This window comes from Nyctereutes procyonoides, unplaced genomic scaffold (genome assembly GCF_905146905.1).
Source record: "Nyctereutes procyonoides isolate TBG_1078 unplaced genomic scaffold, NYPRO_anot_genome, whole genome shotgun sequence".
Classification (NCBI taxonomy): domain Eukaryota; kingdom Metazoa; phylum Chordata; class Mammalia; order Carnivora; family Canidae; genus Nyctereutes; species Nyctereutes procyonoides.
Genome location: NW_026575139.1, coordinates 8,485,749 through 8,500,079, shown reverse-complemented (window position 1 = coordinate 8,500,079; position 14,331 = coordinate 8,485,749). Strand labels below are relative to the sequence as shown.

Genomic DNA, 14,331 nt, shown 5'->3' with positions numbered 1-14,331 from the left:
TTTTATCCCACACTTGGCATTCACTTTGCTCAATTCCTCAGGCCCACTGATTGCACACCCTCAGGTTCATCACTCAAGCTTTTTATTCTATATGGATGCCCAGAACCTAAAGTGAAATCCATTTTACCTACCCTCCTGAGACCCAGGCAGGCCTCCTGGGGCCCAGGCAGATCATTCTGGAGGCACATGGCTGAAACTGCAGGCACTTCCTACCTGCCTACCGTCCTTGGGATTGCTCCTCTACATCCTCATTATTATAGGCTGCCTGCTGTCCAGAATTCTTTATGCCAAAACCTGACCTGCTCACTTTTCCTCCAAGCCACATGCTAATCCAAGACCAACCCAAAACAAGGCCAAAGGTATCAGGAAGTAAGCCTAAATCCTGGTAGCTGAAGAGAATAAAACAGGAAGAAGGCAGCAATGTAAGCCCCCAAATACCATTTCCTCTACCTTTAAACACCATGTACACCCAGGAACCTGCAGCATTCCTCCTCCTGCCACTGTCACTGGGGTCACCACTTCTTCTCATAGAGGTAACAGTGAGAATAATATTAATTAATTACTCCAGAGTGATAGTCTTTAAAAATGAGAAAAATGCTCTGTTTTTTAAAAGGGATTCTATAATCTTCAAAAATGTACAAAATACAAAGAAAAACTATAGGAATGTTCCATATTAAAGAAGACTACAAAGACACCCAACAGCTAAATGCAGTGAGTGATCTCAGGCTGGGTCTTGTACTGCAGGACAACACCATAAAGGGAATCATAGAACCCCTGATAAAACTGTTCAAAGTCACTGAAACAAATAACTACACTGTGGCTGTTTTAAAGAGTATCCTTATTCCTAAGAAACATACCCCAAAGTATCTAGGGGTAAAGTGCCATGAGATGTATACAACTTATTCTCAAATAAAAAGAAACTACAGACACAGAGAATGTGTGCAACCAGTAAAGCAAATGGGGCAAAGTACATATCCTTTGTCCTATTCATGTAACTTTGCCGTACGTTTGAACTTATTTCCAAATAAAGACTTTTTAATAAAAGCAAATGAATAAAAATAACTGATTAGTCTGGGATTCCCTTGTATACAAGAGCTATAGATCTCACACACTTGGATAACCCAAAGTACCAAACCATACCCAGAACATGGCAAGCAAGCAGTGCAAGTGTATAGAATGTAAACAGCGTCCATGTGAATGACATAAAAACCTTCCAAAAGGGGTGCTTGGGTGGCTCAGTTGGTTAAGCATCTGCCTTTGGCTCAGGTCATGTTCCCAGGGTCCTGGGATCCAGCCCCACATCAGGCTCTCTGCTCAACGGGGAGTCTGCTTCTCCCTCTCTCAAATAAATAAACAAAATCTTTAAAAAACAAAAAAACCTTCCAACAGCTTCTGTCTGCCTTTCAAATTTTATGTCCTCACACACATATGCACAGAAACACACACGTACACACTTTATTCTTCTACCAGCATGCGTGCTCCCTACAAGCAAGATGCAGGTCATTTTCTGCAGCTCTTCAATTTCCTGCTACAATGTGCCATACATACATTTACATAAATATCTGATAAATTCAAAGAGAGAGTCATGAAAGTTGCACAACATACAGAACAGAATCGTCACAGTTCAAAAGATAATTTACGTTTGGGAAATCCGGACCCTCTCCATTTCTACTCCCCATAAGAGTGGTGGAGGAGAGGACCTGCAAGGGAATGAGGACAGCAACTTGAACCCTCTCAATGAACTTCTCCATAAGGTCCTAATAGCCAAGGTAATCTTCACTCATTTCATACCCAGTGGCTGGCCCCAGAAACATACTTTCTATTTAGAGAACACAAATCCAAGATGAAAAAAATTCAAAAGGTAATCCAATAATGTGAAAACTGAAAAATCTACAATTTTGCCAACTTTTACTTTCTTTGACATGTTTAAATATAATTTTTTTCTTGACTTGGTCTTAATGAAAAGCTCTGAATCCCTGCTGGCCAGTGGAAGTCCTGTAGTCTCACAGAACTATCGTTTGGCTGCTTTCGCAGAGCCGACAGACAATTCCTTGTGACTGTTTTTCAATCACAGATTTTAAATTTCTTGCCAGATAATTTATATTCATGAAATCGGCGAGGTTGTTTCATAACTTCCATATATTAGTCACTCAGAAATAACTGAGTAAAACACACAAACTCTCTTTCTCTTTCTATGTATGATAAATCACAGATTTACCGTTTTAATGTTTGAGATCTCTGTGTTGCTGTTGTCTGAACTGCATTGTGACATTGTGATAGCAGTTTATTGGAAAATCACAGCATGCCCAAGCTTCTGCTCTAAAAATAAATGCAAAAATAGCCAAGTGTAAGATTCCCGAACTTAAACTGAATATAAACACATCTACAAGAAAGCCCTATTGATATGAAGAGTTAAATAAAAGCCCATTATTTTGTATTAAATTTTAAACAAAAGACATTTGGATTATTTTAGTGTACGAAGGCTTACTCTCTAAAACAAAGAACAAGAGAACGAGATTCAACAATAGCATGCCTAATTCCCAGAGATCTGGAGGAAAGAAAAAGTTCAGAGGCAAGTCCAAGAAAAGATTTCAAAATGAATACAAGAAAACCCAAAGACAGGGGCTAGGATAATGGGGGAGGGAGAGAGAAGACGACAAGTATGTGTTATTTCCTGAATCCACACACACAAAAGGAATAACGATCACCAGACGAGGCGCTTGGCTGAGAAATCCAAATCACCTCAATACATGTATGTAATTGGTGAATAATTTCAATTTCTCCAAATGGAATTAAAAGCACCACAGTTAAATCCACACCATAAATTCTTTTACACAATTCATTCATGAATAAAAGAATGCAGAACACAATTCAACAATATTGTTTTAAAGAAATATAAATTTAGTGTGGTTCAACCTCAGAGATTATAAATCAAAAACGAGGAAACCATGAAATACTGAGATGGAAAGCTTCATTTAATCACCCAGCATTGATTTTGTTAGATCTGACCCCAAAGCTTGCTTGTGCTCATTTTGCTTGACCACAGTACCTCCACTACCACCAGCTCGGGGAAGGCAACGGTTATACACATCTCTGTCTGGGCTAGTCGGTTCAAAGACATGCAAGCACAGGTTACACTTAGTCATTTCAGAGACAAATTCGGTTTGCTAGAAGGTTAACAAAGCAGAATGGGGAAACCTTAGCACTATTTTAGTATGTACATATTTACCTCAAAATGCTGATTCTAAGTTCTTTCAGTTTCCAAGTCTGTATTAATTCATACCCTAGGTAACCTAAAAGCAATCAGAGAGAATATTTTAGAACATAAAACTCATTTTTAAAAACCAACTTTAAGAAAATTCCTACTTGACAAAATTTTTACATTTGACTTATCAGAATAAGAATCCTGATAACTTATTTTTCTACCGAAAGTCAAGAAGACAGCCCATGCTTGAAAGCGCTGCCTTTAAAATTAGTATTTATTATGTTCTGATACAACCGAAAATGTTTGAAAGTTGTTACTACAATCCAATTACTTATAAGGGAGAATTCTTGAAAGTAAATTACATTTTTCCCTATTAAAATCTAGCTTTAAAACTACTCGAACACACTATGTAAGTCCTAAGTCAGGACGGTGCTTCACGTAAACAGATCTTCTCTCTCCTAGTGTCAGTCTGTGTTTCCAAAGGCTCATGCTTTGACGCTTAATTCCATTCTATACTGCTACCTCATCAGATGCAAACTTAAGACATCAACAGGGCCTCATGTGTCATGCCCTACACCAGTCGAATTCACATTCACATCTTTTTTAGAAACACCATAACCAAAATAGTAACACTGATAATCCTTTAAACTTCAATGCAATTCCACTAGTGCAAAATTACTGGTGAGTTATCCAAATTATTTCCCTAGACTATTCTGCACACAGATGCGGGAGAGAGTTAACATCCAAGTACAATGACAATTTATGTTCATAAATACAGAATTAATAGGTCAAATCTTCTCATTTTAATTGATGATCATAACTTAGATTGCAAAAATGCAAATTCCTGTTTGATAAGCCCTTTCAGAATAACTGAAAAAGATGTGCCACATCGCAGACACTCAGCCAAGTTTTAGTACAAATCAACAAACTTCACCCACATTAGCACCTAAATCCAGTATCCCCCTGTAGCCCTTTAGACAAAGCCCTGTAACAACAGACAACTTACCCCTGCTCATCTGAAGTCTAAAAGCATCTAGAACTTCAGGGTACACATTTCCAAAACTAGTAACAAAACATTCAATTCAGTCATTTTATCATAATGTGTCACAGATGCTGATACTATAAACTTTGTAAGCATCACTGCCCAGATTTCCTTCCTACTCTCATGAAGCCCAGACATGACTGCCATAAAGTCTCAAGGTAAACAAAAGACACAACACACAGGCACACATAATAGTAACACTGGGACATTAAAAAAGTATCAAAAGTACTTCTGGGGGGGGGGGGAATCCCTGGGTGGTCAGCGGTTTGGCGCCTGCCTTCGACCCAGGGCATGGTCCTGGGGTCAAGTCCCACATCGGGCTCCCTGCGTGGAGGCTGCTTCTCCCTCTGCCTGTGTCTCTGCCTCTCTCTCTCTCTCTCTCTCTGTGTGTCTCTCATGAATAAATAAATAAAATCTTTATATATAAAAAAAAAAGTACTTCTGTAAGCTAACAGATAAAACTAAGAAATGTTTGAAAAGCCTTCAGTTCATAGTAACAAATATGCTACGGAGACCAGGGCATTATTTTAACCAACCAAGGTTAAAATCACTAGGGGAGTCTTTGGCTATAGATACAAACAGGTTTATACATTGTCATAAAGGCAGATCAAAAATTAGAGGCTTGGGGATCCCTGGGTGACTCAGTGGTTTAGCGCCTGCCTTCAGCCCAGGGCGTGATCTTGAAGTCCTGGGATTGAGTCCCACATAGGGCTCCCTGCATGGAGCTTGCTTCTCCCTCTGCCGGTGTCTCTGCCTCTCTCTCTCTTTCTCTGTCTCTCGTGAATAAAGAAATAAATAAAATCTTTAAAAAAAAATTAGAGGCTTAATTCTCCTAGTTGATAATAAAGGGAAAAGCCTCCTTCCTCCTCCCCTTTGTTCACGATTTCTTTCTTAATCCTTTCCAAATGTAAGTGAATCTTTTTAAAAGCTTAATAGCCTCTAGCCCGTCTCACATCTCAGGAATGTCTCCCTAAGGACCTGAAAGCCATCTCTGAAACATAATCATCAAGAAAGACAATGCCTAATTACTCAGTTTCCTAGAAGAGATGGGCCTAGTCAGTCACTTGATTCCAAACCACAAAACCTACCTCATAAAGGGGTGAGGAAATAAGCAATTCTACCTTGAAAACGTGGATGTCAAGTGTCTAACCACTTAGCTGTACAAAAAAAAGTATTTCTTTCTGTTTTTGGAATCTCTTCAGTGGACAGCCTATGACTCACATCACACTCTGGTTTAATGCTCACCCAGTAATAAAACTGTTTTCCTCCCTCTACCTTTGTGGATAGGTTTCTGGGTGGGGAGGAAATTCTGTTTTTAATTTCCTCAAGACTGGCCTTTAAAAATAAAAAAAGACAGGGGCACCTGGGTTGCTCAGTGGTTAAGCGTCTGCCTTCAGCTCAGGGATGGGGATCGGCTCAGGTTGTGATCCCAGGGTCCTGGGATCAAGCTCCACATCAGGCTCCCTGCAGGGAGCCTGCTTCTCCCTCTGCCTGTGTCCCTGCCTCTCTCTGTGTCTCTCACGAATAAAGAAATATAATCTTAAGAAAAAAAAAGACATAAAATATATTCTCAAATAATATTCATGCCAAATAACAAATTTCCATTTCTTGGAATTTGAATACTAGATAAATCTTAAAATATGCTGCCCATCTATATTAGGGAGATGAGCTTTTAAGATGAAGATGGAGCTAGGTGTGCAAATACTTAACTGTATTAAAAAGGAATCTGCACACAGAAAGGATCCAAGTTGTTTAAAAACTACTCCCACCAATCTTCCTTTTTCTAAATTAAAGTTGGAGCAGGCGGAGTCTCAGCTGTTTTACCCTCAGAAGCCAAGGTGATGCCGTCACCCTTTAATACTTTCTCATATACAGTCACTCCTCAGAGAGGCCTTCTGTGTAGGAGGGGCCCAGAGGAAGGTCACTGGGGATCTGGAAAGCAAACTTTTTTTTTTTTTTTTTTTTAAGTATCCTTCATTTAAAAATCATCTGAAAGTCAGCAAGGGGTCCTGTGTCAAAAACATCACGGCTTATCAGGCTACCTCTGAGATGGTTTCCGTGCTTGTAAAATAACCTCTGGCTATTTTGAGAATTCAGTAAGATCATGTATGTTAGTTAAGCTCAGTAGGAAAAAAGTCCTCGCAACACAAAAAATGCCCAATACATGATAGTATTTACAAAACCACACTTTTATCTCTATCTAAATCTTTGTTTTCAAGCAATTCCTAAGACTTCAAGAAACTTCTTAAAGAAAATCTAAAATGCACTATTGATCCTAAGATTCAGCATGGAAAATGCATTACCATTTAAAGTACACAAGATCTTATACAGTATTTTTAACCAGATAAACCTGAAAACCACCAACCACAAACTACCTAATCATCATGAATTTACCGTAGAATGAAAATCAAGGTTAAATCACAAAACACAGTATACAATGTGAAATAAAATCAAATAGCTTTGTGTCCACTAGTTCTCTTTAAAAGCAAAAACTGAAAAATACTATGCTTCTGTTCGGCTCCACAGACATCACTGAAAACATTACTTCACTTAACTGTTGCCAGGCAATGAGATGGTATACCATGGGCAAGAAATCATTAGATAAAGTTTGAGAAGATAAAAATACAGCAAATAGCCAAAATATCCATGGTATATAAAATAGGTATTTCAAGGATTTCTCAACTACCATTTGGTGAATACAGATTATGAAAAGACTAAGGTTAAACAAAAGATTGAGAGACCAAAGAGAAAAGAAAAGGTATAATAGTTTCAAGAATTTAAATACTGGTATCTTCAGATCATGAAATACACAGCACAAGAGAACGTTCCCACTTTTCATTGTTATGTAGAGGCCAACGACAGGCCGCTTAGAGATGGGCCACTTTGGCGGAGAGATTATTCTGAACTGAAGGCAACTGAGATCGTGTGGGCTCAAAAGAAACTTTTGCCTCTCCATTAAGTACATAAAAGAACCTAAAGCAAGGGTCTTTCCCAGAATCAGGGTTATTAGCAGAGATCAATTTTATTTAAGTGACCCATCTGTTTGGCAGGGCAAACATCTAATTACCAAACATCTGCTCTTCTCCCTACGCCCCAGGAAGAGCTCTCCTTTCCTCTGAAGTCCCGGCCCCTTCCCTTCCCGTTGGTTCTGGACCACCTACACACCTCTCCCTCTGCCTTCCTGTCTGTGGAACTTCCATGTCTGTGCAGATTCCCCGTATGTACACTGTCATATTTGATTTTCTCCTGTTAATCTCTTTCACTCAGGATGACTTTTAGCCAGCTTGAAGGACCTTAAAGAACACAGGAATTCCTGCTCCCTGACAGTTCTGTCGTTATTAATTTAAAATCCTTGCATATTATCTATCCTAAAATATTTTGGTTTTGTTGGTTTGTTTTTAACCTAAAAGAGAATCATTTCTCTCTAGATTTATTTAAGTAATCTCTACACCCAACTTGGGACTCAAACTCATGACCCCGATATCAAAAAAACTTCATACAGAAATGCTCCTTCCATCTTTACCATTTATAAATAGCAGAAAGTGCTCCATGTCTAACACTGAATGAGGAGATGGTGTGGTAAACCAGGGTTCATTTTACCAGATACAATGCAACTGAACCATTAAAAATGATGAGTTTATAATGAACAAAAAAAAATACTTATGGTACAACATACAATGCAAAAAAAGCAGAGCATTTTTATTTAGAGGATGATCATGACTAAGTCAAGATAAAAACTGAACAAAAGAAGAAAAGGAAGAATGGAGAGAGAGAAAATTCACCCCAAAAATGAGGATGGGATTGGACTATTAACATGAGCAATTAATTCCTTCTTTCCTTAAAACTTTTCCGCATTCTAAAATTTCCCACAATTTGAACAATTTCTGACTTTAAAACTGGAAAACAAACTTTCACACTGAAAATGATTTGTAGGAAGATAATAGTTAGAGAAAAACGATTCTGGGGGTGCCTGGCTGCCTCAGTTCATAGAGCATGTGACTCTTGATCCCAGGTTTTAGGTTAAAAACAAACCAACAAAAACAGAAAACAAAAACAAAATTTTAAAACTTCTCCGGTAAGCCTTTAAAATGTGGCTAAAACTTACCCCAGTTTCTATGACTTAAACCAAATTCACTAGCCTTCTTTTCTTACGCTACTCTATTAACCAAATAAATTTCCGGGCTTCTGTAAACCTGTAACAAATATATTATGCTTATATTTCAACATCATTATGCCTAAAATTAGATTTATCCAAAACTGAAATTGAATACAGGTCAAACAGCATTTTAACAAGTATCATCCATCAAAATCTCCATACAAGAAATAGCTCTAGGCTGCCAGCCAATGGTCCACGTACTTGGAATACTTCTTAAAAGACAATATTCCAACGCACCAAAATGGCACCCAGAACCATCCTACCAAGTTATCTATGATGACATTTTACCCTTCAGTTTTGTTTCAAGAGAGATAAATACTTAATACAGCACTAACTTTCAAGATGAGTTTTAAGGTTAATGTTTGATTCTAAGTTTCTGTATTTTACTCAATAAAAATACTGTTCAACAAATGCTAAAATCTCAATTCTTGACCATCTTTTATTTTTTTAAAGATTATTCATTCATTCATTCATTCATTCATTCATAGAGACACAGAGAGAGAGAGAGAAAGGCAGAGACACAGGCAGAGGGAGAAGCAGGCTCCATGCAACAAGCCCGATGTGGGACTCGATCCCGGGTCTCCAGGATCACACCCCCAGCTGCAGGCAGCGCTAAACCGCTGTGCCACCAGGGCTGCCCTTGATCATCTTTTATATACCACGGTCTATCTTCTCACTTATCCTTTATATACCATGTAAGGATATCTATGAGGGGGGAAAAAAGACCACTATTCTATGTTAAGCTATTTTAATACAATATAATGCATGCACATTAATTTTAATACTAAAATTAGTGGTCAGTCCTGAGACAAAAGGAGTCTGAGAGACTGCTGAATATAATGAGTCTGGAAAGCAAATATATTAAAAGTTCCAGGGAAGGGGTAAAACGCCACAATGTAGCTATGTGCAAGACATTCAACCACTCCTGTTACCTGCTTTCCCTAAAATGCTGTAACAATTATATCCCGACGTTCACATGAGCCTCTGCTTCTGGGCCCCAACTGCCACTCACCCCCACCTCCCAAGGACCTAAAAACCTCTATTATTTGATTCTGTTCTCATACAGCACACAGGGGCCATCTGTACCACCCAAATCAGGGCTTATCTGTATCTTCTGTCCCATAGTAGACAGTATTACTATTGCCTATTATTTCCTCCAAAATTGTAAGATTTTTCAAAGGAGAGATAATCTCATCCTTGACTTACTTGGAATTGAAGGAAAGTTGGAAATATCCATAAGTATGGATATTTAATTCTATGTTGAGTATAAACCTTACTGATCTAACCTTACGTTAATAATATGTTATCTTTTTGTAGGTCAGATACAAATTCAATTTAGATACTTACTTTCAAAAGACTTGAAACAACCCAAGTTATTTTAACAAGTTTAAGACCCCCCATCACTAGCCCCTCCTCTAACAAAGTAAAGTTCAGGGCTGACCTGAAACCACCAAAGTTAGAGGCACCCACTGCACCAGGATAATTCTGATAGCATCCTGCTATGCCATCTCTCCAGCCTAGTCCTCCCAGATCTCCCAAAATCTGCTAAATCCTCTTCCAAGCTAATGCAATCTGATCTGATACAAACCTTGAAAATGCTTCAGCAACAATATATAGTTCTATTACAACATAACTAGGAAAACCCAAAGACTCATTTTAGAAACTGTTTTATTAGATTTAAAATCCAGTTAAAATTCTATTCAACGTAAACTAATAAATCTGGGGGGAATGACAAAAAAAAATCACCATTTTTAACCATGTTAGTAATTGAGGCAAGAGTCATTAATGGATGCTAAAGCTACTGGATGACATTTACAAAAGAATATTTACATCACTTCAAAGTATTTCTGCACCGATGCCCTATGAACCCTTGGGAAAAGTGATATATTCACCTTGGGCAAACTTGACAGATAACCACAAAAGTGACCTCACCGATACTGGGACAGACTGACATGTATCTCCTAAACGTTGATGAACTAAGAAGGAAATATCATTTATGTAGTTTTCCAAAAGTGCAAACCCTGAATCTAATCATAGGGAGCATAAAAACCAAATCAGAGATGCAATTTACAAAACTGGCTGTGCTCCTCAAAAATGTCAGTATCATAGACACTAAAGGCTGAGAAGCCATTCCAGATTACAAGAGTAAATAACCATGTCAACCAAATGCAATGTACATTACATTCCTGGACTGATTCCTGGATTAGAGAAGGAACACTGCTATGAAGGACATTACTGGAATGAAGGGTGATCAGAATATGCCACCTGAAAATATGCCACCTTGGCCTAAGAATTACTCTGAGCTGAAGGCAACAGAGAAATAGCAGATACCGGAGGAATTCTCTGCCCCTTCCCTTTCTGTGTAAAAGCAGGACATAAATGTCGCTTTGTGAGTGTCCCTCCTCCGCACTCCAGTACCAGGAAGAGGAGAGGATAATTATCACTACAGACGGCATTGATTTGCATCTGCACAAACAAACCTTGCTAAAATAATCCCTATTATTTTCCATCATCTATTCACCTTCCCACAATTTACCACCCCTAGAAGACCCAATTCTCCTGTTCTTTTGTCTTGTCACTTGTCCACAATACATGGCCCTTTACTAAAATGGTATATAAGCTCTCTCAAGTCTAACCACTTCCTTGGGTTTCCACTCCTTCAGGGTGAATCTCCAGTGTGCCTGCAAAATAAATCTTTCCTCTCGTTAATCTGTCCTTCGTTAATTTAATTCACAGGCTCCACCCACTAAAAGCACAGAGGGAAACCTTTTTCCTCCTCCTGAAGGGACACTGATGAAATTTAACTATCATCATCAATGCTAAATTCTCTGCATTCAATAACTATATTGTAATAATATAAGAGAATGTTCTCATTCTTAGAAGATACACCTCGAAAATATTCAGTAGTGAAGAGCATAATACCTGCTACTTATTCTTAAAAGGTTCAGAAAAATAATGATATGCGGAGAAACATCCAAATGTGTGGCAAAATGTTACCTACTGGTAAATTTAAGTAATGACATGGAAATTCTTTATGCTATTCTGACCACGCTTAAGTTTGAAAGTATTTTAAAACAAAGTTAAAAATAAAACTCTGCTAAATATTGATATATATATATACATATATATATATATATATACACACACATATATATATCTGTTTGACTATCAGAACACAGAAAAATGGGAATTATCCAATTGTGTTTCGGGGTAGTATAAAAAGTGATACTTAAGGTGATTCCCCCCCCCCCCTTAAAAGACCTTTGTTTTAACTCCTGCCCCTTATTCATTCATTCGATTCATTCGACAAATATTTATTGAGCAAGACATACGTACTGCAAACTTGTACTCTGCAGAAGGTGAGAAGCGGACTGGAGGGCAGTTCTGAAGGATGAGCGGTGACAGCACCAGTCAGGGAAGGGACAGTAACAGGGCATCATGGGGGTGAGGAGCCAGCATGTAGAGAAGCACTAAAAGGAAACCAGGCAAGTCAAGTTGCAGAAATGACAAGCAGTGTGCTGAAGCACTCGTCCCACACTGAGAGGAGCTACATCCTAAAGGACCTTAATATACAGCTCCGCAGGGATGTGAATCTCATCCTGGGCAATTCAAGCAAGATTTGGGCCTCTACCTTTCTAATTTCAGCATACACCTAGGGCTCTCCCCTCATTCGTCTCAGCCAAGATCAAATCTCTATACAAGGCCCACAGACAGGTACAGTAAAAGACAATACAACAAGAGGCTTCTGAAGTTTAACTCTTTCCTTTAGAGAAGACGTTCCTTTTCCTGGTTATTATCATTGGATTATACTGGAACTCCCCCTGTTTGCACATTCAAAGTCCCCTGTCCCAGGCACTACTCACCCACTTACCCCAATCATGGAGGAACCCAGATGGTTGGTCACCCTATCTCTAGCAACGATTCTCTGTACTTAGCTTCCTGTTGCACATTTCCATATAGAGATCTACATTCAGCTATCAAGGGAACTTGGAACTGTTCCAAAAACTGAACTAATCTACTAAGAAAGATGAAGATTCATTACTGCTAAATACAATTTCAAAGAATATATCCATTACAGGAATTAGAGATTTGTTTCAAAAAAGTAGAGAATAAATGCAGCCTCCTAAGGTCACCACCCTTGTTTTGCTCAGTTTTGTCACAATTAAACCCAGTACACACATATTAAAGAATCCAGATGAGAGAGGAAAAGAGGGGGCTCCAAAGGCAGTGCTGACAGAGTCCTTTTGTGGGCCACTAGATCCTGAAATGACCTCATCTGCCTTTCCACCTCAGCCTCACGTCTACCACAGTACCTGCGAACATGCCAGCTTCCGGCTCCTTCCACTTCCTCCCCAACAGAATCCCACAACATATCCATGTAATTCATTAACTAAGTAAAATATGCAAATCACTAAGAACAGGGGTACGATGTTCGGTGTGAAAAAGAGAACTTCGTGTACCAGAGGGAGGAGGTGAGCCCCTGAAAGAGCCCTGCTAAAGGATGCTTGGCTGAAGGGACAACTGAGAGCACTCGGCATTACTGCCAAATTTTGGGACTATAAAGAGTGGGAAAGGAGCAGGAACCAAAACTACAACCTCAGGCTCATCTTTCTCAGGGTATTTATAACCCTATTATGAAAAAAAAAGAAAAAGAAAAAGAAAGAAAGAACACAGGGAAGAATCCACACTAGACCAAAGGCCAAAACTGGCAGCTACCATACCCTGCAAAGCCAGCGTGTTGTTAGTATCCGACGGTGCCCGAACACCAGCACAGGTGCAAGGACGCTCAACAGGTTTCAGAATTCCCCACACCTGCTTACACCTTACTGCATGGATAAAGTCTGGCATCTGTAAGGGACCTACCTACACAATAAGTAAACTGTCTGAATGGCAATGGACACACACAGTATGCAACGCTAAAAGCATAAGTAAATCTTTGTCATCTGCCAGACTCAACCTCTTGCCCAGGCTACCACGCATCAGTCCCAGGGTGAAAAAAAGTGATTAAAAACAAAAAAAAAGTACTAATGGAGCTCAAAGAAGCATATAACTAGGTATGGAGAAAACATGAATCAAACCAAGATATAGCAAGATGGCTCAAAATCTTTAACGGATTCCCTTGGCACATAGGATAAAATCCAAAATCCTTACTATATACGGCCTTGCATCTATCTCTAACTGGGGTTTAGGTAACTCTGCTACCTCCCTGCAGCTCTGAGAATCTCTCAGCACCTCCACCAACAACTTCCTACACCCCAGAGCCTTTGTACTTACCATCCCCCAGCTAACTGCTCCTCAGCCTGTAGGTCTCATCACCACTGTCCCTTTTTCAGAAAGTCAACAGCTTCAGTGAAAAGATAGTAAATCTGTGCATCCAGAACAAACTACCAACTGAGGTGCCTGGCATAAGCGGGATCTTTTTGAATAAATGAATAAATGCCAACAATTCTCACTACTAATAAGTAATACTTAGGTAAAGTTTAATTGAATACTGACTGCCCCACTCCCAAAGAATTATTAAGATACTATTATTTCCTACTTTAATTACTTATTTTTATTTTTACTATCCCTTAAAAACAATCCTGCAAAGAACCAAGAACAGGTTAAATTGTAATTCACTAGTCAAATTAATCCAAAATGAATTCAAGTCTTTAGAAAACAATTAATCCAAAATTAATCCAAACTGTAGCAAAGTTAAAAATTTAGCTCCAAGAGGCACCTGGGTGGCTAAGGCAGTTAAGTGTTCAACTCTCGGTTGCAGTTCAGGTCGTGACCTAGGGTTGTGAGATCGAGCCCTGTGTGGAGTTCTGTGCTGGGTATAGAGCCTGCTTAAGATTCTCTCTCTCCCTCTGCCCCTACTCCCCTTCTCTCTAATTAAAAAAAAAAAAATTAGCTCCAAATCTAATTACAGATTTCACATAGCAATAG

The 14,331-nt window shown here is 38.9% G+C and overlaps 1 protein-coding gene across 5 annotated transcripts in view; it reads right to left on the bottom strand.

The window, feature by feature from the left end:
- Positions 1–14,331, bottom strand: part of DICER1 (dicer 1, ribonuclease III) — a 74,026-nt gene that overhangs the window by 48,469 nt on the left and 11,226 nt on the right. For 2 of the 5 annotated variants that reach the window (XM_055303953.1, XM_055303957.1), the window contains exons 2-3: positions 3,230–3,293; positions 2,219–2,319 (exon numbers count right to left, since the gene is read on the bottom strand). The exons of 1 other annotated variant lie outside the window; for it this stretch is intronic. The gene's annotated coding sequence lies outside the window, so the exon portion shown is untranslated. Of the gene's footprint in view, positions 1–2,218; positions 2,320–3,229; positions 3,294–11,739; positions 11,874–14,331 lie in introns of all 5 variants that reach the window. 2 more of the 5 variants (XM_055303954.1, XM_055303956.1) reach the window with 2 other exon arrangements.